Below are 24,093 nucleotides of genomic sequence, written 5' to 3' on the forward strand. Positions count from 1 at the left end.
CAGGATGGTCTCGATCTCCTGACCTCGTGATCCGCCCGTCTCGGCCTCCCAAAGTGCTGGGATTACAGGCTTGAGCCACCGCGCCCGGCCGAATGTGTGTTTTAAACAAGTTTCTTGCCAATGCTGATGTTGTTCTCCTGGGCTTATTATCAGCATTACTTAGAGAAAGCAGGCACAGCACAGAGTCCCTTATACTCGGCACTCTTGGCACAACACAAATATTTTTGGCACAAATAAAGACAACCAATATCTATCCAAAAGTATCACATTTTTTGCTGGTTCATTAAAGTTTACAGAGAAAATGGAAGGCAGCGATGTCTGAATAAGTCTGTATTTGGAAAACAACATTTACACGTGTACTAATTCTATGTTTATTAAGCAATACATTTGTATTGTGTTTGTATTTACTTGTTTGGTGACTCGTGGGGCAACTACTGGGTTTGCAGGAATATTAAACAAGTTGCTAAATGGAATATCTCTGCAGACACTGGTTTTAATAAACAGTTAAAAGATTAGACCCTAAAATATATACATCTTTTTCATTTAGCTGCTTTTAGATTTCAGAAAATTGTGAGCACTAGCTCTAGAAAGGCAGTAGAATTCATCACCCAAAACTCTAATCTCTTCTAATCAGTTCTGTGAGGCAAGACTCCAGGGTTGGGCCAGACCTAAATAAGGCCCCCATAAAGGGTGAATCTGAAGAGAACTGGGGCAGGAAGTGGACCCTATGTAGAATTCTGTTCTCAGGCCTGGGCGCTGGTGGCTCAAGCCTGTAATCCCAGCACTTTGGGAGCCGAGACGGGCGGATTCACGAGGTCGGAGATCGACGACCATTCCTGGCTAACACGGTGAAAACCCCGTACTCTACTAAAAAGATACAAAAAAACTAGCTGGGCGAGGTGGCGGGAGCGCCTGTAGTCCAGCTACTCGGGGAGGCTGAGGCAGGGAATGGCGTGAACCCGGGAGGCAGAGCTTGCAGTGAGCTGAAGATCTGGCCACTGCACTCCAGCCTGGGCGACAGAGCGAGACTCCGTCTTCAAAAAAAAAAAAAAAAAAAAAAAAAAAAAGTAATTCTGTTCTCTATGCTACTGGGGTATTTTCCCATTTTGGTTTTCCTAAGTTTACCTAAGAGAAACTTATATCTTAAGATTTATCGTAATTTTAATTTGTTTTAGTCACTGTCTTTCAATTTGATACATTTATTCATAAGTGCTTACACAGATCTTTTAAGCGTTTTCTGGATAATTTTATTACAAGCTAAATATATACTTAGCAAGTAAAAAAAATAGAAATAATAATAACAACTTTTCTGTCCATAACATCGCTTCAGTTGATGACATCTGAGTGACGACAATATAAAGGAGCGATGTACCAAATAAAGCCCAAGTTTTTCTGCACACATCATTGTACAAACCACATGCATGCCTAATTCAACCATTTGGGTAGTTGCTAGTATGGACTAAAAGTTCCTTAGATGGTTGGGACACAACTGCTTCATCTATCTTTGGAGTAGCATATGAAATGAAAGCAATTAAGTTTATCTCTTTGAGTCTCCAGACCTTCTCCACGTTTCTCACGCACAGTACCAGGAAACTGAGAAACTGTCATCTGGGTACCAACCAAAGTATCTCTTGAATGAGAGGAGGGAACAAGCACAGGGATAACTCATTTCTTTAAATCGAGACAGAAGCAGGGAATATACCACTCTTGTCAGCCTGAAACCAATTCTCTTCTGGACATCCTTAATTGTCTCAAAAATGCCTAGGTGATTCTATTGAGCAGGTTCCCAGTGACTTTGAGCTGATGGCCCAATGATAAGCCAAGCAGGAGAGACTCAGGCTTATTCTAAATTGAAAACGAAACTTCCCTGGTGAAGCTCCAGAACCTGCATCACCTGCCCTGACTAGCTAGCTTCTGGGTAAAACGAAGGACAACAATACTCTACTCAAGTACTACATTTTTTTTTTACAGGTAGGGATGGTTGTGGTCATGGCTCTGGAAACTTTGTTAAGCCAAAAATGTTTGTGTACACTTGTAGATTCTGCCATTAGATTCTATTTACACCTGGAGTCTCTCCCATAACTGTAGCAGGTCGTTAAACAAGATATGAAAATCTCAAAGAGCCACACTCTCAAAGACGAGATGGGGCTTTAAGATGTCTATGCTGACATCTCAAAATGCAGAAAATGTCTCCTATTGGTTTTCTGAACATTTGTAATCCAAAGTGTGGCCCAGTCTTATAATTGCCAGGCAGAAGCCAGGCTTTATGTGCAGACTTTAGGTGGGGTCAACCTGGCTCCGCATTCTTGAGTGTTATAGCAAATGGAGTACAATCCAAAAAAAGATTCCCTCATAGAGGCAGTTGTAGCACATTCTAAATGATATGTCTTCCTAAAAGAAAAAAGCTGAGGCAACAAGAATATAAGAAGACAGTTTATTTGGGCCAATCTTGATGACTGTAACATGAGAGCAAACATTCAGGTTGCATGGAATATAGCAGCAGTTACAAGTGGATTTGTAAAGGCAAAAAGAGAAACAGAGAGTGGGCTGATACAAAGTTATTTGTCATGAATTGTTACTTGTTCTAAAAAAAAAAAAACATTTGGCTGGGCACGGTGGCTCACGCCTGTAATCCCAGCACTTTGGTAGGCCAAGGTGGGTGGATCACGAGGTCAGGACATAGAGACCATCCTGGCCAACACAGTGAAACCCAGTCTCTACTAAAATACAAAAAAATTAGCCGGGGGTGGTGGTGCACACCTGTAGTCCCAGCTACTGAAGAGGCTGAGGCAGGGGAATCACTTGAACCCTGGAGACAGAGATTGCAGTGAGCCAAGGTTGCACCACTGCACTCCAGCCTGGAGACAGAGAGAGACTCCGTCTCAAAAAAATAATAATAATAACATTCATTATTGGTTGATATACATTGTTAAGCTATAGGATTTAAGTTATAGTGTCCAGTGTGGCTTTATAAGTTTAATTTATAGCTACTTGGCAATATGAAGCAGTTTCAAGAGATAAATAAACAGCTCAAAAAAGCAAGAAAGACATAATTGGGGTATCTTTGTAATGTCTCTTTGAGCCTTATAACCAAAAGGATTTGCATTTTTCAGATAAAAGTTTTCCTTTTCTTTCCCAAATCACAGGACCTGTATTTGAAATTTTGAGCTGCAGATTTTGGTTCTGGATAGGTGGAGTAGCAACAAGTGTTACCTGCACATTTGTGGGCATTTTTCACAAGAGGAAGAAAGGGAAAGTAGAGATTCTCATGTCTACATATCTACTCAATGCACACATGTTACTCTGATTGGGTTTCTGGGCCCCATGGTCTCTAAATCACTTTCAGCTCTGAAGACAGAAGAGTCATTCAAAGAAGCACAATAGTTAATATCTGCTCTATGAAGTTTGTAGAAACCTGATCTAGCCTTTCTAGATGTTACTCTAGAGGATTATAGATACCAAATAGGCTGAGACACAATTCTGCCTGCATAGTTAGGGGGCAACATGACTCTGCTGCACAATCAGGAGTTGCCTTAAAGGAAAAGGAGCCTCTAGAATAAAGCTTGGTTGGCACCTTATATGTTTATATTGTGTCTGGTAATTCTGGACAGTGTTTGCAAAATATAATTAATAGAAAAATTTTCTCCAGCCCCAGAGAAACTCCAAAATGATACAACAGAAAACAACCTTTTTTATTATACAATTAAACCAGAATGTGACATGCATCACATTCAAGCCACTTAAGAGATTGAAAAGATAGAGAGGCAGTTACCATAATTCACCCAGAAGTAGAGGAATTTACAACACCATATCACACATAGGTAAGGACTCTTTCATCTGGAACCAGCCCATTATAGAGATGTTGACTCTCATACCTGAGCATAGTTCTACAGGTACAATCATGGGTCCATATCATCATGAGGTCGTAGAGCAGTTTGCAACTCTCATAAACACTGCAGAAAGCTCTCGGTTGGTACGGAGAGAGTCTTAAAAGAACTCAGCACACAGGTGAGATTGTGACACTCATGTGCGCACCCAGCCAACAGTGAAACTTGTCATCTTTCAACATGAACACATCCCACGTTGACATCCTGAGTTCCTCTCTTGAAAACAGTCAAAAGTTGAAAAATTGACTCTTATATGTGGATTCAGTTCGAAGATGGGTTGGTGATACTCAGACCAATATTCAGCACACCTGTGAGTCTGTGTCTCCAGTAAGCATCCACAGCCTGCAGGAGAAACTGAGGCTGTCACAAGCAAATCAAGCGCACCAGTGAGACTGCGACTCTTGTACTCAGACCCAACATACAGAATGTGTTGACTCTCAAATTTGAAACCAAGACATGTATGAGATTATTAATCTAATCGTTCAACCATCCTGCAGGTGTGATTGTGACATATACCTCTGTTCAGTACTTGAGTGATTTGACTCCTCTGCCTGGGCCCAGTCCAAAGACGTAATTGTGACATATCACTGAACCCAGTACATAGGGGAGGTGACTCCATACTGCTGCCTTGGTGCTGCCCACAGGGGGCATTGTGACATATCACTGGGCCTTGCATCCAAGGGATGTAAGTCTCTAATTTCTTGACACTGACCACAGGAGACACTGTGACACATCCCTTGACCTCAAATCCAGCTTAGGTAATTCTATTTGTTCTCTGCCCACATGGGCCATTGTGACATACTGCTGAGTTCGACATCTATGTGATGTACTTCTTCAGCCTCAGCTTTGCTCACATGGAGCATTGTGATGTATCTCTGTACCCATTACCCAGATGATTCAACTCTCTTCCCTCTCACCTATGCTCAAAGTGGGTAAATGTTACCTAGTGCTGGGTCCAGCAGGTAGTCAATGTGACTCTTCTCATCTTCCTAGGGCCTGCCTGCAGGGGATATGGTGACATTGTGCTTTGCCCAACACCAAGATGACATGAGTCTGTTGCCTTTGTCCTACTTTCAGAAGACATTGTGACATATTGCTGGGCCTAGTACCAAGGTGATGTGAGTCTCCTGCCCTGATCCTAGTCACAGAGGGTCCATACATTGTTACATATTTCTGACTTCATCAACTATTTGATGTGACCCTCCTCTCTAACCTGGGCCTTTCCCATAGAAAACGTTGTGGCCTATCTCTGGGCCCAACACCCAGGTGATGTGACTGTCTTTTTATGACAGGGTCATGCCCACAGAAGAGAGATGCCTTATTGCTAAACCCAGCACACAGGTGAGGTGCTTCTTCTGTCCGGTCCCTGCCCACAGGGTTCATGATGACATAGCTGTAAGCTCATCACCTAGATTACATGAGACCTCTTTTACTTCTGTTAACTGTACGGAAGATTGTGACATATTGCTTGGCCCAGAACTTATGTGATGGAAATCTCCTCTCATGCCTTGGTCCTGTTATTTGGAGTGATTGTGACATATTGCTGACAACAGTCATGTGATACTTTTCTCCTCACTTAGTGCTACCCACAGAGGACATTGTGACATATCTCTGGGCTCTTCACCTAGGTAATATCACTTTTCTTCCTGGGAAATTCCTGCAACATGTTTCTCGACCTGGAAACGAGGTGATGTAACTCTCCTCTATTGCTTAGCCTCTACCAAAGAAGGAATTGTGGTGTATTCCTGGGCCAGCACTGAGGTAATGTGACTTTTTATTTTTTTGTCTGCAGCTCATGTATTTTGGACATTGTGACATGGTGCTGGATCCAGTACCTAGGGAATTGGAGAGTACTTGCTGGTCCCTGCTCGCTTGGGTCCTTGTGACATATCTCTCTATCCATCACCTAGGAGATGTGACTCTCCTCTTCTTCCTGCACCCTGCCCACAGAGAAGATTGTGACAAATCACTCAACCTAGCAACTAGATCATGTGTCTCCACTGCCTGGGCCTGGCCCAAAGAAAGCATTGTGACATATTGCTGGGCTCAGCACCCAGGTGATGTGACTCTCCTGCCTGGTGTCTGGCCTCAGGAAACATTGTGAGATATTCTTGGTGAAAAAAAGAGGTGATGTGACTCTACCAATCAGTTTCTGCCCACCGGTGATATTGTCACATTTATCTTGGCCCAGCTCACAGGTGTGATAAAGACTCTCATATATTTAACCAGCCAAAAGCAGAGATCCCGTGTCTCTTAGAAAGGCTTAAGCAAACAGGTGAGTTCCTGGGTCTCCTCTTTATAAAAATCATAGCACTCTCTTGCATATTTTGTAAAGGCTTTGGTGGGTACAGAGTGTCATGACAGAGCCTAGCAAACAAGTAAGGTTGTGTTTCTCATATGTGTTTCTCAGCAACCCTTAGGATTGTCACTCTCCCACGTGGAGAAGGTTCCACTAGTAAGGTCTTTAATTTCACAAGTGGATACCATCCACAGTTGAAATTGTGACTGTCATATGTGAACATCCAGCTAGAGTTGAAATAGTGAAACATTTCTAAGCCAAGCTCATAGACAGTAAGGAATCTTCTATCTGGACTCAACCAATTGGAGACATGTTGACTTTCATACCTAGGCTTAAGGACACAGGTGCAATCATGAGTTCATAACAGCAAGAAGGTCTCAGGCCAGATTGTGGCTCCTGCATCCAGTATAAAGCCCTCAAGTGGTACAGAGAATGTCCTAACAGACCTCAGCACACAGATGAGGTTGTAAAACTCATATGCACAGCCAGCTGACAGTATTTATTTTATTTTATTTTATTTTTAAACGGAGTCTCTTTCTGTAGCCCAGGCTGGAGTGTAGTGGCCAGATCTCAGCTCACTGCAAGCTCCGCCTCCTGGGTTTACACCATTCTCCCACTTCAGCCTCCTGAGTAGCTGGGACCACAGGCGCCCGCCACCTCACCCGGCTAGTTTTTTTTTGTATTTTTTAGTAGATACAGGGTTTCATCGTGTTAACCAGGATGGTCTCGATCTCCTGACCTCGCCATCCGCCCGTCTCGGCCTCCCAAAGTGCTGGGATTACAGGCTTGAGCCACCGCGCCCGGCCGACAGTAATGATTATCATCCTTCACATGAATACAGCCCACTGTTGAGATTCTAAATTTCCAAACTAAAAACAGTTTCAAACGTTGGAAAATTGATTCTCATCCTTGAATCCAGTTCACAGATGAGTTGCTGACTCTTAGACTGAGATTCAGCAACTGTCCATGGTTAAAATTGTGACTCCTGAACATAGACCCAAAATAAAGGAGATGTTGATTCTCATACCTGGAACCTGGACATATGCCGGACGGTTCATCTCATTCATGGACCTTCCTGCAGCTGTGATTGTGACATACGCCGCTGCCCAGCACCTGAGTGATTCCACTCTCCCGCCTGGGCTCAGCGCACAGATTGGATTGTGATACATCGCTTAACTCAGAATTTAGATGATGTGACTCCATTCTCCTCCCTTGGCACTGCCCGCAGGGAACACTGTGACAACATGACTGCATGTTACACTCCTGTTATGTGACTCTTTTGCCTGTGCCTTGCCCACATGGCCATTGTGACATATTGCTGGATCTAACACCCAGGTGATGTAACTCTATGACTGAGTCCCTGACTAAAAAGTGCATTGTGACATACCTCTGTGCTCATCATACAGGTGATGTGACTCTCTTTTCCTGCCTTGTTCCTGCTTACAAGAGATACTGAAACAGATCGCAAGGCCCAGCAGCTAGCTGACGTGACTCTTATTCTTTCTGTGTTTTGCCCACAGGGGACATTATGACATATAATTGGGCCTAACACCACGGTAATATTACTCTTTTGTCTTGTTCCTGTTCCCAAAAAGCATTGTGACATATTGCTGACCACAGCACCAAGGTGATGTGAGTCTTCTACCTGGACCCTGTTAACAAGTGGCATTGTGACATACCTCTGGACCTATCACCTACTTGATGTGACTCTTCTCTTTTATCTGGGCCTTCTCCATATAGGAGATTATGACATAACTCTGGGCCCAGCACCTAGGTAACGTGACTTTTTTTTTTTTTTTTTTTTTTTTGCCTGGACCATGCCCACAGAATGGAGAGTGATTTATCACTAAGCCCGGCACACATGATTTAATTCTTCTGACTGATCTTTGCCGACAGGAATCATTTTGACATATTTCTGAGTTCATCACCTAGTTGATGTGACTCCTTTTTTTTTTCCTGACTTGTCCATAGTGGAGTTTGCTATGTGTTGCTTGACCCAGCTCTTGACTGTCCTCTCATGGCCTGGTGCTCCCCACTGGGGTGACTGTAAAATATGGCTGGGCCCTGGCCCTAGATTATGTGACTTTTCTTTTCTTCCTGAGCCCTACTCACCTGGGGGCATTGTGACATGTCTCTGAGCCCATCAACTAGGTGATGTGACTCTACCTGATCCCGCTCTTCATGGGGTTTTCTTATATGTTGTCAGACCCAGCAACCATGGTATGACTCTTCTCTACTGCTCGAGCTCTGCCCAATAAGAAATTGTGATGTATCACTGGGCCCAGCACCTAGGTTCTGTGACTCTCCTCTCCTGCCTGGGCTGTACATACATTGCTATATTGACATACGGCTGGGCACAATGTCTAGGTAAAGTGATTCTCCTATACGGGCCCTGCCCACAGGGGGATTATTGCACATCACTTTGTTAGTCACCTAGGTGACATGATTCACTTTTTCTTCCCGGGCCCTGCAAAAAAGAATAGTGACTTATTGCTGGATCCAGCACTTAAGTGATGTGACTGTCCTCTTTTACCTGGGCCTTGCATATTTGCAGTGTTATGACATATTGCTAAGTCCAACGCCTAGGAGGTGAGAGACTTTTTCCTTAGCCCTGACTACAGGGGGGGGGGTTGATATTTCTCTGCATCTATCACTTAGAGGATGTCTTTCTCCTGCTTGTGCCTCGCCTTCAGGGAAGATCGTGACATAACACTGGGTTTAGCAACCAAGTGATGTGTCTCTCCAGCCTGGACCTAGCCCACCAGGGAGCATTGTGACATATTGCTGGTCCCAGTAACTAGATGACGTGACTATACCGACCACGCCCCGCTTTTAGAAGGGAATTGTAACATATCACTGGCCAAGCATGCAGGTGATGTGACTCTCCTGCTTGGTCCTGGCTTTCAGAAAAGATTGTGACATCTCTCTGGCCCAGCATCCAGCTGATGTGAAAACACTGCCTGGACTCTTTCCTCAGGGGTATTGTGACACATTGCTGGACCCCACACATAGGTGGTGTGACTCTCCTCCACTGCTTAGACTCTTCCCAAGGAGGGATTGTGATGTGTCACTATCCCCAACACCTAGATGATGTGACTCTCCTCTTATGCTTTGGCCCTGCCCACATTGTGTATTGTGACATATGTCTGGGTTTATCACCGAGTTGATGCAACTCTCTTGCATGGGCTTTGTCCACAGGGGTACTATGACATATTTTTTCATTCATTCCCTAGGTGATGTACCTCTTCTCTTCTGCCTGGGCCCTGCCAAAAAAGGGGATTGTAACAAATCACTGGACCCAGAACCCAGGTGAGGAACACTCTTGTTTTGCCTGAGCCCTGCACATTTGGGTATTGTTTAACTATCACTGGGTTCCACACATAGGGGATGCGAGGCACATGCATATAGACCCTGCTCACAGAAGGCCTTGTGACAAATCTCGGCATCCATTAACTAAAAGATGTGACTGTCCTCTTCCACCTTCACCCTGCTTACAGGAAATATAGTGACATAGTGCTGGGCCTAGAAACCAGATAATGTGTCTCTTTTGCCTGAACCTTGCCCACAGGGAGAATTACGACATATCGTTGGGCTCAGCACCCAGGTGATGCTACTCTTCCGCCTGGTCATTTCCCTCAGGGAATATTGTACAAATCTCTGGCCCAGCACCCAGGTGATATGACTCTCTTGCTCACTACCTACTCACACACGGATTTGGTACATATATACTGTGCCAGCCCACAAGTAATATGATGACTTTCATGTCTTGAACCAGCCAATAGTTGAGATCCTGTCTCCCATAGCTAGGCTTAGGAAAATGGGTATGATTCTGGGTCTCCTATTTTTATGCAGGTCAGAGGGGATTAGCACACTCTCACATATGGTATAAAGCCTTTGAATTGTACACAATGTGTCATCACAGAGCCCAGCGTACAGGTGAGGTTGACTTGCATGTGTGTACAACCCATCAACTGTTAAAATTGTAACCCTCACAGATGGACAGACCCTACTTGTGTATATTACACATGGATGCACTTCACAGTTGGATTTGTGACTGTCATATTTGAGCATCCGGTCAGATTTGAGACAGTGAAACATCTTTAATTGCAGCTCATAAGAAGGTGAGGGCTCTCCTCTCTGGACACAGAACATTGGAGAGATGTTGACTCTCCTACCTGGGTTTAGCGACACAGATACAATCACAGGTTCACACCTGCAAGAAAGTCTCAGACTGGATGGTGACTCTCATGCAAACTGTATAAAGCCCTCGGATAGTATAGAGAGTGTCCTTACAGGGCCAAGCACACAGGTGAGATTATGACACTCCTATGCACACCCTGCCAACAGTAAAGATTGTCATTCTCCCATATGAACACAGCCCACTGTGGAGATTCAGAACCTCACCCGCAAACGCAGCTGAGAGTTGGAAAACGGAATCACATATGTGGATCTGGTCTACAGGTGAGCTGGTGACCCTCAGACCAAGATTCAGCACACCTGTGAGCCTCTGACTCCATTAAGGGAACACAGTTCACAGGAGGGATTGAGGTTTCCATACACAGATCCAACCCACCTTTGAGATGGTGACTCATGTAATTAGACCCAACCTTACAGAAGGTGTTGACTCTCCTACCTAGAACCAGGACATGTGTGGGATTCTTAATCTCATCCCTAGACCTTCTTGCATGTGTGATTGTGACATACGCCTCTTCCCAGACCCAGAGTAACTTAACCCTTCTGCCTGGGCCTTATGGATGGAATTCTGTCATATCACTGAATTCAGCATCTAGCTGATGTGAGCCTATACTTTTGTCTTAGCACTTTTCACAAAGGGATGTGGCAAAGTGTGGCATATCACTGGCTCTAGTACCCAGGTGAATTGACTTTCTTCTACTGCTTGGTATATGCCCAAGAACAGATTGTGATATGTCACTGGGCCCAGCACCTAGGTGATGTGACTTTCCTCTCCTGCCTGGGCCCAGTGCTGTCCTGCAAAGCTCCTGCTTGGGCCCTACCTACAAAGGTATTATAACATATCTCTTTATTCATCACCTGGCTGATATGACTCTCCTCTTCTGCCTGGACCCTGCCAAAAGGCGGGATTTTGACACATCACTGGGCCTAGCACCTAAGTGATGCTACTTTTCTGTTTTTCCTGGGCCTGGCATATTTTGGGTATTGTTACATATAGCTGGGCGTCATAGCTGTGGGATGAAATGCTCCTGACTGGGCCCTGCCCACAAGGGACCTTATAAAACATCTCTGCATCAATAACCTAAGGGATTTGTCTTCTTTTTTGCCTGCATCTTGCCCACAGGAAATGTGATATATCGCTGGACCCAGGCACCAGGTAATGTGTCTCTCCTTCCAAGGCTGTGCCCAGAGAGAGCATTGTGGCCTATCACTAGGCTCAGCACCCAGGTAACATGACTGCTTCCTGTACTCTACTTTAAGGAGCGGATTGTTATATATCTGTGGCTGAGTGCCTCGGTAATATGACTCCTGCCTGGTTTCTGCCCTCAGGGAAGATTGTGATGTATCCTTGCCAAAAAACTATGTGATGTGACTCTGCTGCTCACTTCCTACCCACAAGTAAAATTATGCCATATATTTTGGCCAGCTCACGTGTGTTGATTACTCTTTTTGTTGTTGTTTGTTTTGAGATGGAGTCTTGCTCTGTTGCCCAAGCTGGAGTGCAGTTCAGTGATCCCGACCCTCTGCAGCCTCTGCCTCCCAGGTTCAAGCAATTCTTCCATTTCAGCATCCCAAGAAGCTGGGATTACTGGCACCCGCAACCCTGCCCAGCTAATTTTTGTATTTTTAGTAGAGATGGGGTTTCACCCTTTTGGCCAGGCTGGTCTCACACTCCTGGCCTCAAGTGATCCACCCACTTCAGCCTCCCAAAGTGCTGGGATTACAGGTGTGAGCCACCGTGCCCAGCATGTGTTGATTACTCTCATACCTCAAATCAGCCAGTAGAGAAGATGCTGTCTCCCACAGCTAGACTGAAAACAATCAGTAGGATCCTGGATCCTTCCCTTTGTATGAAGGTCATAACAGATTACTTTTCTTTTACATATCTTACAAAGCCCTTGAGTGGTACAGAAAGTGTCATCACAGGGCACAGTAAACAGGTGAAATTATCACCCTCACACATGGGCAGAGCCCATTGGAGAGGTCCTGAATTTCACAATGAAGCCCACAGTGTGGATTGTGTCTGTCATATGTGAGCATTCAACTGTAGTTTGAATGCTGACTCATTTCTAATTCTGGCAGTTTAGATCTCTTCTATCTGGACATATCCAATTGGAGAGATGTTAACTCTCATTCCTGGGCTTGGGGCCACAGGTGGGATCATGGGTCCATATGAGCACAAAAGTCTAGGACACATTGTGACTTAATGTATATTGTGGAAAGCCCCGAGGTGGTACAGAGGGTGTCATAAGAGAGCATGGCACACAGGTGAGATTATGATACTCATGTATACACCCAGTCAACAGTAAATATTGCCTTTCTTCCATATGAACACAACCCGCTGTTGAGGTTCTGAATCTCACGTGTGAAGAAAGTTAAAGTTGGAAAATTGACTCATACTTGGATTCTGTTCACAGTTGGGTTGATGACTCTCAGATCAAGATCCAGCATATCTGTGAGGCTTTGACTCCATTAAAGGGACACAGTCTGCAGGAAGGATAGAGGCTGTTATGGACAGATTCAGTAAACTGTTGAGATTGCAGGTCATACACTTAGACCCAAAAATACAGGAGGTGGCGCCTCTCATACCTAGAACCAAAGCATGTTCAGGATGGTTAATCTCATCCCTGGACCTTCCTGCGGCTGTGATTGTGACATATACCTCAGCCTAGCACTTGAGCAATTTTACTCTCCTGCCTGGGCTCAGCCCACAGGTTGTGTGTAACATCTTGCTGCACCAGGCACTTAGTCGATGTGAATCTATTCTCTTGTCTTGGTTCTGCCCAGAGAGAGCATTTTGACATATCACTGCTCCTTGCACACAGGTTATGTGACTCTCCTGCTAGTGTTTTGCCCACATAGGCTATTGTGACATATTGCTGAGTCCAGCACCCAGCTGATATAATCCTCCAGCCTGTCCTCTGCCCTCAGAAGGCATTGTGACATGCTTTGGGTTCCTCACATGGCTGATGTGACTCTCCTGGCTCCCCCTTCTTTCAATGGTTATTGTGACATACTGCTGTACCCAGCTCCTATGTTATATGACTTTTTTCTACTGTTTAGGCTGTGCCCAACAAGAGATTGTGAAGTATCTCTTGGCCCAGCACCTAGGTGATTTGACTCTCTTCTTTTTCCCAGGCTCTGCATCATGTATTGGAACATATGGCTGGGTCCACAACTAGGTGTTGCGAGTCTCCTGCAAAGGCCCTGCCCACAGGCACATTATAACATATTCTTTCATTCATTACCTAGGTGATGTGACTCTCCTCTCTGCCTGTCCCCTGCCATATTCAGAAATTGTAACATATAACAGGACCTGGCACCTAGGTTATGTGATTCTCCTCTACTGACTGGGCCCTGCATATTTGGAGTATTGTGACATAGGGTCAAGCACCAAAGAAATGAGAAGCTTCTGCCTTGGCCATGCCTACAGCTAGGCCTTATGACATATCTCTAAATCCATAATGTATGAGATGTGGCTCTCCTTTTCTGCCTGTAGCCTTCCCTTAGGAAAGATTGTGACTTACTGCTGGGCCAACAACCAGGTGATATGTCTCTTCTGCCAGGGACTTGCTCACTGGCAACATTGTGACATATCACTGGGTCCAGCGCTCAGTTGATGCGCCTCTTCTTTCTGTTCCCTGCCTTCAGAGAGAATTGTGACATATCTCTAACCCAAAAGCAAGGTGAGGCAACTCTCCTGCTTACTGTTTACCCACAGGTGGAATTGTGACATGTATCTTTTCCCAGCTCATAGGTATGACTATGACTGATATCTTGAATTAGCCAATAGAAGAAATACTGTCTCTCATAGCAAGGCTTAATAGAAATGAGTAAAACTTTTAATCTCTTCTTTGTACAAAGATCATAGATGATGACCACTGTCTTGCATGTCATGTAAAGCCTTCGGATGGTATACAGTGTCATCACAGGGCCCAGCACACAGGTGAGATTGTGTTTTTCATATGCACACTCTGCCAACCATTAAGATTGATACTCTTGCACATGGACAGAGAACACTTCTGAGGTCCTGAATCTCACACACAGATACAGTGTAAAGTTGGAATTGTAACGGTGATATGTGAACATCTGGCCACAGTTGAGATGGTTACTCATTTCTAAACCCAGCTCATAGAAAGGAGAGGACTTTCCTTTCTATGTTTTCTCTGATTGACCCAATCAGAGAGATACTGACTCTCATACCTGGACTTAATTTCACAGGTAAAATCATTGATCTACACCAGCATAAAAGTCTCAGAGTGAAATGTCACCAACACGTATATTGTATACATCCATCAGGTGGCACAGAGATTGCCCTAACAAGACCCAGCACACAGGTGAGATTGTGACACACATATGCACACACAGATGACAGTAAAGATTGTCATTTTTCCACATCAATGCAGCCCTCATTTGAGGTTATAAACCTCACATTCAGAGCAATTCAAAAGTTGAAAAATTGACTCTCATACATGTATCCGGTCCACAGTTGTGTTTGTGGCACTAAGAAAAAGATTTAACACACCAGACAGGCTGGGACTCCACCAAACGGATACAGTCTTTTTTTTTTCTTTTTCTTTTTTATTTTTTGAGACAGAGTCACTCTGTCGCCTGGGTTAGACTGCAGTAGCATGATCTCGGCTCACTGCAACCTCCGCCTCCCAGGTTCAAGCCTCCTGCCTCAGCCTCCCAAGTAGCTGGGATTACAGGCGCCCACCACTACACCCAGCTAATTTTTTGTATTTTTAGTAGAGATGGGGTTTCACCATGTTGGCCAGGCTGGTCTTCAACTGCTGACCTTGTGATTCACCCACCTCATCCTCCCAAAGTGCTGGGATCACAGGCATGAGCCACCACGCCTGGCCTAGGGATGCAGTCTTAAAGAGAGATTGAGTTTCCCGTGCACGAGTCCAATCTACCATTGAGATTTTGCCTCGTGTACTTACACCCAACATACAGGAGGTGTTGAGTCTCGTACCTAGATTCATGACATTTGGGAGACTGTTAATCATATCTATAGACTTTCTTGCAGGCGTAACCGTGGCATATGGTTCTGCCTAACACCTGAGTAATTTTACTCTCTAGGATGGGCCAAGTTCAGAGATGTGACTGTGACATGTCACTGGACCCAGGACCTAGGTGATGCAATTACATTCTCCTGCCTTGGTGCTGCCTTCAGTGGGCACTGTGACATTTTGCTGGGCCTTGCACTTAGATGATGTGAGTCTCTTCTCTTGCATTGGTGTTGCCTACAGTGGGACATTGTGACGTATTACTGAGCCCAGCACCAAGGTTATAAGACTCTTCTGCTGTGCCCTGCCCAGATACGACATTGTGCTAAATTACTGGGTCCAAAATTAAGGTGATTTAACTCTCCTGCCTGGGTTCTGCCTAGAGAGGTCATTGTGACATATATCTGCACCCACTCCTCAGGTGATGGGACTCTTCTCCTGCAGGGTCCCTGCTCACCAAGAAGATTTTGACTTATTTATGGGTCCAGCACCTAGCTGATATGCCTCTTCTTTTTAGGTTCTGCCTGCAGGGGACATTGGGACATATCACCAGGCTCAACACCAACATGATTTTTTTTTTTTTTTTTTTTGCCTTGGCCTTTCCCTCTAAAGGCGTTGTGACATATTTCTGAACTCAGCACCAAGGTGATGTCCATCTCTTGCTTGAATCCTGCCCACAAGAAGCACTGTGACTTGCCTCTGGGCCCATCAACAATTTAATGTAACTGGGTGAATCACTTGAGGTCAAGAGTTCGAGACCATCCTAGCCAACATAGTGAAACCCTGTCTCTACTGAAAATACAAAAACTAGCCAGGCCTGGTGGCTCATGCCTATAATCCCAGCTACTCAGGAGGCTGAGGCACGAGAATCACTTGAACCCAGGAGGCGGAGTTTGCAGTGAACTGAGATCACACCACTTCACCCCAGCCTGGGTGAAAGAGTGAGACTCCATCTCAAAAAAAAAAAAAGAAAAGAAAAAAAAAAAGAAAATTAGCACTCTTTTGCATCAGTTGGGTGGTTCAGAGAGTGTCATCATATGGCGGTGGCTCACGCCGGTGAATCCCAGCACTTTGGGAGCTGAGGGGGGCGGGCGGATTTGTGGTTTTGTTGTGTTTTTTTTTGTTTGGTGTTGGTTAGGTGTATATTATATGTGTGTATAGTTTGAGGATCGAGACCACGCTTGTTGCTTTATTGGATGAAACTCGTGTTCGTGTACTAAAAAATACAAAAAAAATTAGCTTTTTGGGCGGGCGCGGGGTGGCAGGTGCCTGTGGTCCCATCGGTACTGTCGGGGAAGGCTGAGGGCAGGGGGCGGTGAGAATGGCATGGCCTGGGAGGCAGAGCTTGCAGTGAGCTGAGAGGCCGGCCACTGCATCCAGCCTGGGACCAGAGCAAGAGCTCCGCCTCAAAAAAGAAAAAAAGGAAAAAAAAAAAGTGTCATCATATGGCCGAGCACACAGGTAATATGGTGTTTCTCATATGCACATCCTGTGAACCATTAGGATTTTTACCCTTATACATGAATAGAGGCGACTGGTGAGGTCATAAATTTTACATGCAGACAGCCCACAGTTGTAATTGTGACTGTCATATGCGAACATCTTGTCACAATTAAGATGGTGATATATTTCTTTTTCTTTTTTTTTTCTTTTTTTCTTTATTTTTGAAATGGAGCCTCGCTCTGTCACCCAAGCTAGGGTGCAGTGGCACAATCTCAGTCCACGGTAACCCCTGACTCCCAGCTTCAAGCGATTCTCCTGCCTCAGCTTCCTGAGTAGCTGGGATTACAGGTATGCACCACCACACCCAGTTAATTTTTGTATTTTTAGTAGATACGGGGTTTCACCATGTTGGTCGGGCTGACCTTGAACACCTGACCTTGTGATCCACTTGCCTCAGCCTCCCAAAGTGCTGGGATTACAGGCATGAGCCACCGCACTGAGTCAAGATGCTGATACATTTCCCAACCCAGGTTGCAGGCAGGTGAGGGCACTTCTACCTATACACAGCTGATTAAAGAGATGTTGAACCTCATACCTGGGCTCAGGGCTCAGGACACACAGGTGATGTGTGTCCTCTCTTTTATGCAGGTCTCTCATATTTTGAGTATTGTGACATATTGCTAGGCCCAACACCTAGTGTGTGGAAGGCTCTTGCCTAAACCTTACACACAGAAAGCCTTGTGACATATCTCTTCATACATTACATAGGAGATGTCACTCTCTTCTGCTTGCACCCTACCCATAGGAGAAATTGTGACGTATTGCTAGGAGCAACATGCAGGTGATGTGACTCCCCTGCCTGATCTCTGTCCTTAGGAAATATTGAGAAATATCTCTAGATCCAAACCTAGATGATGTGGCTCTCCTGCTCACTCCCTATCCACAGGTGGGATTGTGACATACATCTTTACTCAGGTAACAGATGTGATGATCACCCTCATTCCTGAAACCTGCCAATAGGAGAAATACTGTCTTTTGTAGGTAGGCTTAGAAAAATGGGTAAGGTCCTTGGTCTCCTCTTTGTACAAAGATCATGGAGATTTATCACTCTATTGCATGTGGTATAAAGCACTCAGCTGGTACTGAGTGTCAGCAGAGGGCGCAGCACACAATTGAGATTGTGTTTTATACATTTACACGTGGCACTCATGAAGATCATCACCCTCACACATAGACGGAGCCCACTGGAGAGGTCCTGAATCCCAAATGCAGACGTAATCTACAGATGCAATTGTGGCAGAACATTCAGCCACTGTTAAGACAGTGATTCATTTCTAAACCCAAATCATAGGTAGGTAAAGACTTTTCTGTCTGGAACCCACCAACTGAAGAGATATTGACCCTCATATCTGGACTTAAAGCCACAGGTAAAATCATGAATCCATACTAGTATTGATTTCAGAACAGAGATATCAGAACAGATTGTGACTCTCATGCATACAACATAAAACCCTCGTGCGATACAGACAGTGTCCTAACAGGGCCCAGGAATCAGATGAGATTGTAACACCTGTGTGCACACCTAGCTGATAGCAAAAAGTGTCATCCTTCCACATGAACACAGCCCTTTTTGAGGTTCTTAATTTCACACCCTGTGTCAGAGGAAAGTTGGAAAATTGACTATCATCCATGGATCCAATCCACAGGTGAGTTGGTTAATCTCAAACATTCAGCACACATGTGAGGCTGTGACTCTGCAAAGAGGACACAGTTTGCAGGAGTGATTGAGGCTGTCATGTATGGATCCACTCTCTCATTGAGACTGTGACTCCTGTTTTTAGAGCCAACATACAGGAGGTTTTCTCTCATAAATAAAACCTAGATGTGTTCAAGATTGTCGATCGCATCCCTGGACCTTCCTAGGTGTGACTGTGACATAAGCCTCTGCCCAGGACCTTAGTAATTTGACTCTCTTTCCTGGGGTCAGGCAACAGACAAAAATATGACACATCCTTGGACCCAGCACCTAGGTGATGTGACTTTATTCTTTTGCTGTCGCACCACCCACAGAGAGCACTGTGACATATCAAAGTGCTCTGTAGACAGATTATGCGACTCTTTTGCCTGTGTCCAGACAGCATTGGCCATTGTGACATATTGCAGGGTCCAACACCTAAAGGATGTAACTCTTATGACTGGGTTCTATCTACAGAGGGCATTGTTATATATTTCTGTGCTCATCACTCAGTTGATGTGACTCTCCTCTCCTGCCTGGGCCATGCCTTCAGGAGAGTGGGAGATAGGGAGAGTGACTTACTGCTATGCCCATAACACAGCGGATGTAATACTTCTTCCTAGTCTCCTTCCTCAAGTGTTACTATGATATATCATTAGGCCCATCATATAGATGATATGACACTCCTGTTTTTTTCTGCAACTTGTGCAGTGTGGGTTGTGAAATATCACTTGGCTTAGCACCTACATGGTGTGACTCTCTTCTCATGCCTAGGCCTTATCCACTGCGTTGGTTGTGACATAAAGCCGGGCCCAGTCACTAGGTTATGTGACTCTCCTCTTTTTCCTGAACCCTACCCACAAGAGGCATTAGGACATATCTCTGGGCCATTCACTTTGGTGATGTGAATCTACTGTCTGGGACCCATCCACCAAGGGATATTATGAAATATTGCTAGACCCAGCACCTAGTGATAATGACTCTCCTCTTCTGCCTGGGCACTGCTTACATGTGTATTGTAATATACAGCTGGGTTAAACACCTCAGTGATGTGACTTCCCTGTACAAGCTCTGTCCATAGGGATATTATGACATATCATTTTGCTCATCACCTAGGTGATGTGACTCTACTCTTTTCCTGAGCCCTGCAAAAAGAAGAGATTGTGACATGTCACCAGACTGAGCACCTCGATGATGTGACTATCCTCTCTTGCTCGGGTTTCACATATTATTGGTATTGTGACATACCTCTGTGACCAACACCTATGGGTAGGAAAACTTCTGCCTGGACTCAGCCTAAGAGGGCCTCATGACTTTTTAAAAAGATATGTGACTTTAAAAATGTGACTGTCTTTTCCTGCCTATACCGTGCCCTCAGGGAAGATTGTGGCATATTACTGAACTAAGCAACCTAGTGATGTGTCTCTTCTGACTGGGGATTGCTGACAGAGACAATTGTGACATATCACTAGGCCCAGGACCCAGGTGATGTGACTCTGCTGCCTGTTTCCAACAACATTCAAGAGAGGACTGTAACATATCCCTGGCCAAGAACTCAGGTGATTTGACTCTCTTGCCTTGTCCCTGCCCTCAGAGAAGATTGTGACATATCTTCAGCCCAAAACCCAGGTAATGTGACTTCCCTGCTTGCTCCCTATTCAGAGGAGAAATTATTACATATATCCTGGCCCAGCTCACAGGTGTGATGACGATTCTCACACCTCAAACAAGCCAATAGAAGAGATACTGTTTCTCATTGCTAGGCTTAGGAAAACTGGTAAAATACCTGTGTCTCTTTGTATGAAGGTGACAGAGAACTACCACACACTTGTATATGGAATAAAGCCATTAAGTGGTACAGAGAGTGTCATCACATGTCCCAAAGGGGATATTGTTTCTTGTATGCACACCCAGCCAGCTGTTAGGATTGTCACCCTAACACCAGGATACAGCCCATTGGAGAGGTCTTGTGTCTCACATGCAGATGCAATCCACAGTTTGATTCCTGATGTCATATGTAAACATCTGTCCAAAGGTGGGATGGTGACTCATTTCTAGACCCAGCTCATAGACAAGTGAGGACTCTCCTGTCTGGGCCCAGTTAATTTGAGAAATATTAACTTTTCTACCTGGGCTTAGGGAGCAGCATAAAGGTCTCGGGCAAATTGTGGCTCTCATTGCTACGCTACAATCATCTTGAGTAGTATAGAGAACGTCCTAATGGAGTTCACACACAGGTGAGATGGTGACAGTGATAGCCACACCCAACTGACAGTAAAAATTGCCATCTTTCCTCATGAATACAGCCCACTGTTGAGGTGTTGTATCTCTTAATCAAAGGCAGTTGAAAATTAAAACATTGTCTCTCGTTGGTAGACCCAATCCACAGGTGGGTTGGTTACTCTCAGATCAAAATTCAGCACACTTATGAGGCCATCACTCCAGTAAGAAAACAGAATTCACAGAACAAATTGAGACTTTCATGTGCAAATTCAGCCCACTACTGAGATAGTGACTCATTTACTTAGACCAAACATATAGGAAGTGTTGACTCTTATACATGTGAAAGATTGTTCATCTTTTCCTCAGACTTTCCTGCAGGACTGATTCTTACATATTCCTCTATTTGGCATCTGAGTGATATGACTCTTGCCATGGCCTAGCCCACAGATGGAATTGTGATGTGTTGCTGTACCCAGTACCTAGGTGATGTGACTCAATTTTTCTGCCTTGGCACCATCCATAAAAGGTATTTTGACATATCTCTGGGCTATATACCCAGGTTACATGACTCTCCTGCCTGTGTCCTGTCCACAAATGATCATGAACTATTGCTAGGTCCAACACCCAGGTGATGTAACTCTCATGCCTAGGCCCTGCCAACAGGGGGCATTGTGACAAATCTCTGTGCCAATAACCCAGGTTATGTGACTCTCTTTTTTTGCCTATCCCATGCTCACAGCAGGCATTATGACATATTGCTGAGCTCAGCACCTAACTGATGTGATTCTCCTTTCTAGTTTTTGCCCACAGGGGAGATTGTGACGTAACACTGGGCCTCAAACTAAGCTGATGTTACACTTTCATTTTTGAACTGTATTCAGAAGGAGTTATGACATATTCCTGGGTACAGCACCAAGGTTATGTGAGTCTCCTGCTTGCACTTTGCCCACTAACGGCATTGTAACATATCTTTAGACCTATCAACTATTTGATGTGACTTATTTTTTTAAAGTGAAAGCAAGTTTATTAGAGAAGTAAATAAAAGAATATCTACTCCATACATAAGCCCTGAGGGCTGCTCGTTGGCTCTTTTTATGGTTATTTCTTGATTACATACTAAACAAGGGATGGACTATTTGTGAGTTTTCCAGGAAATGGATGGGCAGCTTCCAGAAATCAGGGTGCCTCTCCTTTTTACACCATGTAAAATACCCTCTTAACATTGCCATGATGTTTGTAAAGTGTCATGGTGCCGTTGGGAGTGTCTTTCAGCATACTGATGCATTACACTTAGCATATAATGAGCAGTGAGAACTACCAGAGATCATTTTCATTGCCATTTTTCTTTTGGTGGGTTTCTGCTGTCTTTTGTACTGCATCCTCTTCCATCAGAAAGATCTTTGTGAATGGTACCTTGTGCTGACCTCTTGTCTTAGGTCCTGTGACATAGAATGCCTAATCATCTGGGACTGGAGGAATTGGGTTAATTCCTTTCTTTTTGAGGTCCCAAGATAACTTGGGACTCTTGGGCCTGTCAGAAAGTGACATTCCTTACTTACCACAGGTCAGGAACCCTGCACAGAGACTGTGTAGACAAGGTAGAAGGCCAATTTTCCCAAAGGGCTTTTACTGGCTCTAAAAATCAAGTATGATTTCTGAAAGAAAAGACCATGATTCCACTCAAAGCCTTGGTAAAATAACCTGTGTCTCTCACTGTGTCCTGTTGCAAATGAAAACATGCTTATTGCACTTATGCAAATAACTGTATTGCCATAAATTAAGAATACTCAGCAATATCTTTGCACATTCTGGAGAAATCAGGGAGAGAGAAACAAATATACTCCAAATTATGTTTACAGGAGTATATTTTACTCAATTGTTAAAAGCTGTAAATGAAAGTACTCTTGACTGAAACACAACATTTTAAGTAAAAAGTCAAAAAATATTATTTCTATCTTTTATTAATTCAGTTCATGTAGTCAACTCTTGTTCTGTGTGATATATGTTAATATTTCAGCTTTCCATGAGAGTCTTGAAAGTTTTTCTCCTGTTCTAATTTTGCAGTCTTCAAAGTTATCAGAAATTTGCATTCAAAAGCACCCATCAATGTTCCACAGCAGACATATAAATCACCTTTTGAAAATGATTAAGACAATACAAGAATTGTCTGTGGGTGACAAAAAAGTCTTAGAACAGTCATTATTAAAATCACGATTGCAGTGGCTCACGCCTGTAATCCCAGCACTTTGGGAGGCTGAGGTGGGCGGATCATGAGGTCAGGAGATCGAGACCATCTTGGCTAACAGGGTGAAACCCTGTCTCTACTAAAAAATAGAAAAAATTAGCCAGGCATGGTGGTGGGCGACTGTGGTCCCAGCTACTTGGGAGACTGAGGCAGGAGAATGGCCTGAACCCGGGAGGCGGGGCTTGCAGTGAGTCGAGATTGCACCACTGCACTCCACCTTGGGCAACAGAGTGAGACTCCGTCTCAAAAAAAAAATCACTATTGACGGCTGGGCAAAGTGGCTTATGCCTGTAATCCCAACAATTTGGGAGGCTGAGGCAGGTGGATCACCTGAGGTCAGGAGTTTGATACCAGCCTGACCAACATGGAGAAACCCTGTCTCTGCTAAAAATACAAAATTATCCGGTTGTGGTGGCACATGCCTGTAATCCCAGCTACTCGGGAGGCTGAGGCAGGAGAATTACTTGAACCTGGGAGGGGGAGGTTGTAGTGAGCTGAGATCATGCCATTGCACTCCAGCCTGGGCAACGAGAGTGAAACTCCATCTCAAAACAAACAAACAAACAAACAAACAAACAAACAAACAACACAATTGACTAGAAATATTGGTTACTCTTGTGGAATAAACAATTTTACATAACAATGGTAACTATTAATAACATGCTACACACTAAGTCATAGCAGACTTACAGGCGTTTTCCATAATTTTGGAACACTCATCAATGACATGTTTATACAAATAAAATCTCAAGAAAGCCAAATATCGGCTGGGCGCGGTGGCTCAAGCCTGTAATCCCAGCACTTTGGGAGGCCAAGACAGGCGGATCACAAGGTCAGGAGAGCGAGACCATCCTGGCTAACCCGGTGAAACCCTGTCTCTACTAAAAAAATACAAAAAACTAGCCGGGTGAGCTGGCGGGCGCTTGTAGTCCCAGCTACTCGGGAGGCTGAGGCAGGAGAATGGCGTAAACCTGGGAGGCGGAGCTTGCAGTGAGCTGAGATCTGGCCACTGCACTCCAGCCTGGGCAACAGAGCAAGACTCCGTCTCAAAAAAA

The 24,093-nt window shown here is 44.5% G+C and overlaps 1 protein-coding gene and 1 long non-coding RNA gene across 2 annotated transcripts in view; one reads left to right on the forward strand and one right to left on the reverse strand.

Annotated features, from left to right (window-relative positions):
- The window catches only part of LOC108522778 (zinc finger protein 676-like), a gene marked incomplete at its 3' end in the record, with an annotated part of 86,069 nt that overhangs the window by 19,330 nt on the left and 42,646 nt on the right, over positions 1 to 24,093 (reverse strand). The window lies entirely within an intron of this gene.
- On the forward strand, positions 5,957 to 11,576 carry LOC108522779 (uncharacterized). Its single transcript, XR_001883600.1, has 4 exons — positions 5,957 to 6,162; positions 9,420 to 9,495; positions 10,565 to 10,647; positions 11,504 to 11,576. It is a non-coding gene; the product is annotated as an uncharacterized LOC108522779 (long non-coding RNA).

The sequence above is a fragment of the Rhinopithecus bieti genome, unplaced genomic scaffold (assembly GCF_001698545.2).
Source record: "Rhinopithecus bieti isolate Rb0 unplaced genomic scaffold, ASM169854v2 scaffold_69134, whole genome shotgun sequence".
In the NCBI taxonomy this organism is placed as follows: Eukaryota; Metazoa; Chordata; class Mammalia; order Primates; family Cercopithecidae; genus Rhinopithecus; species Rhinopithecus bieti.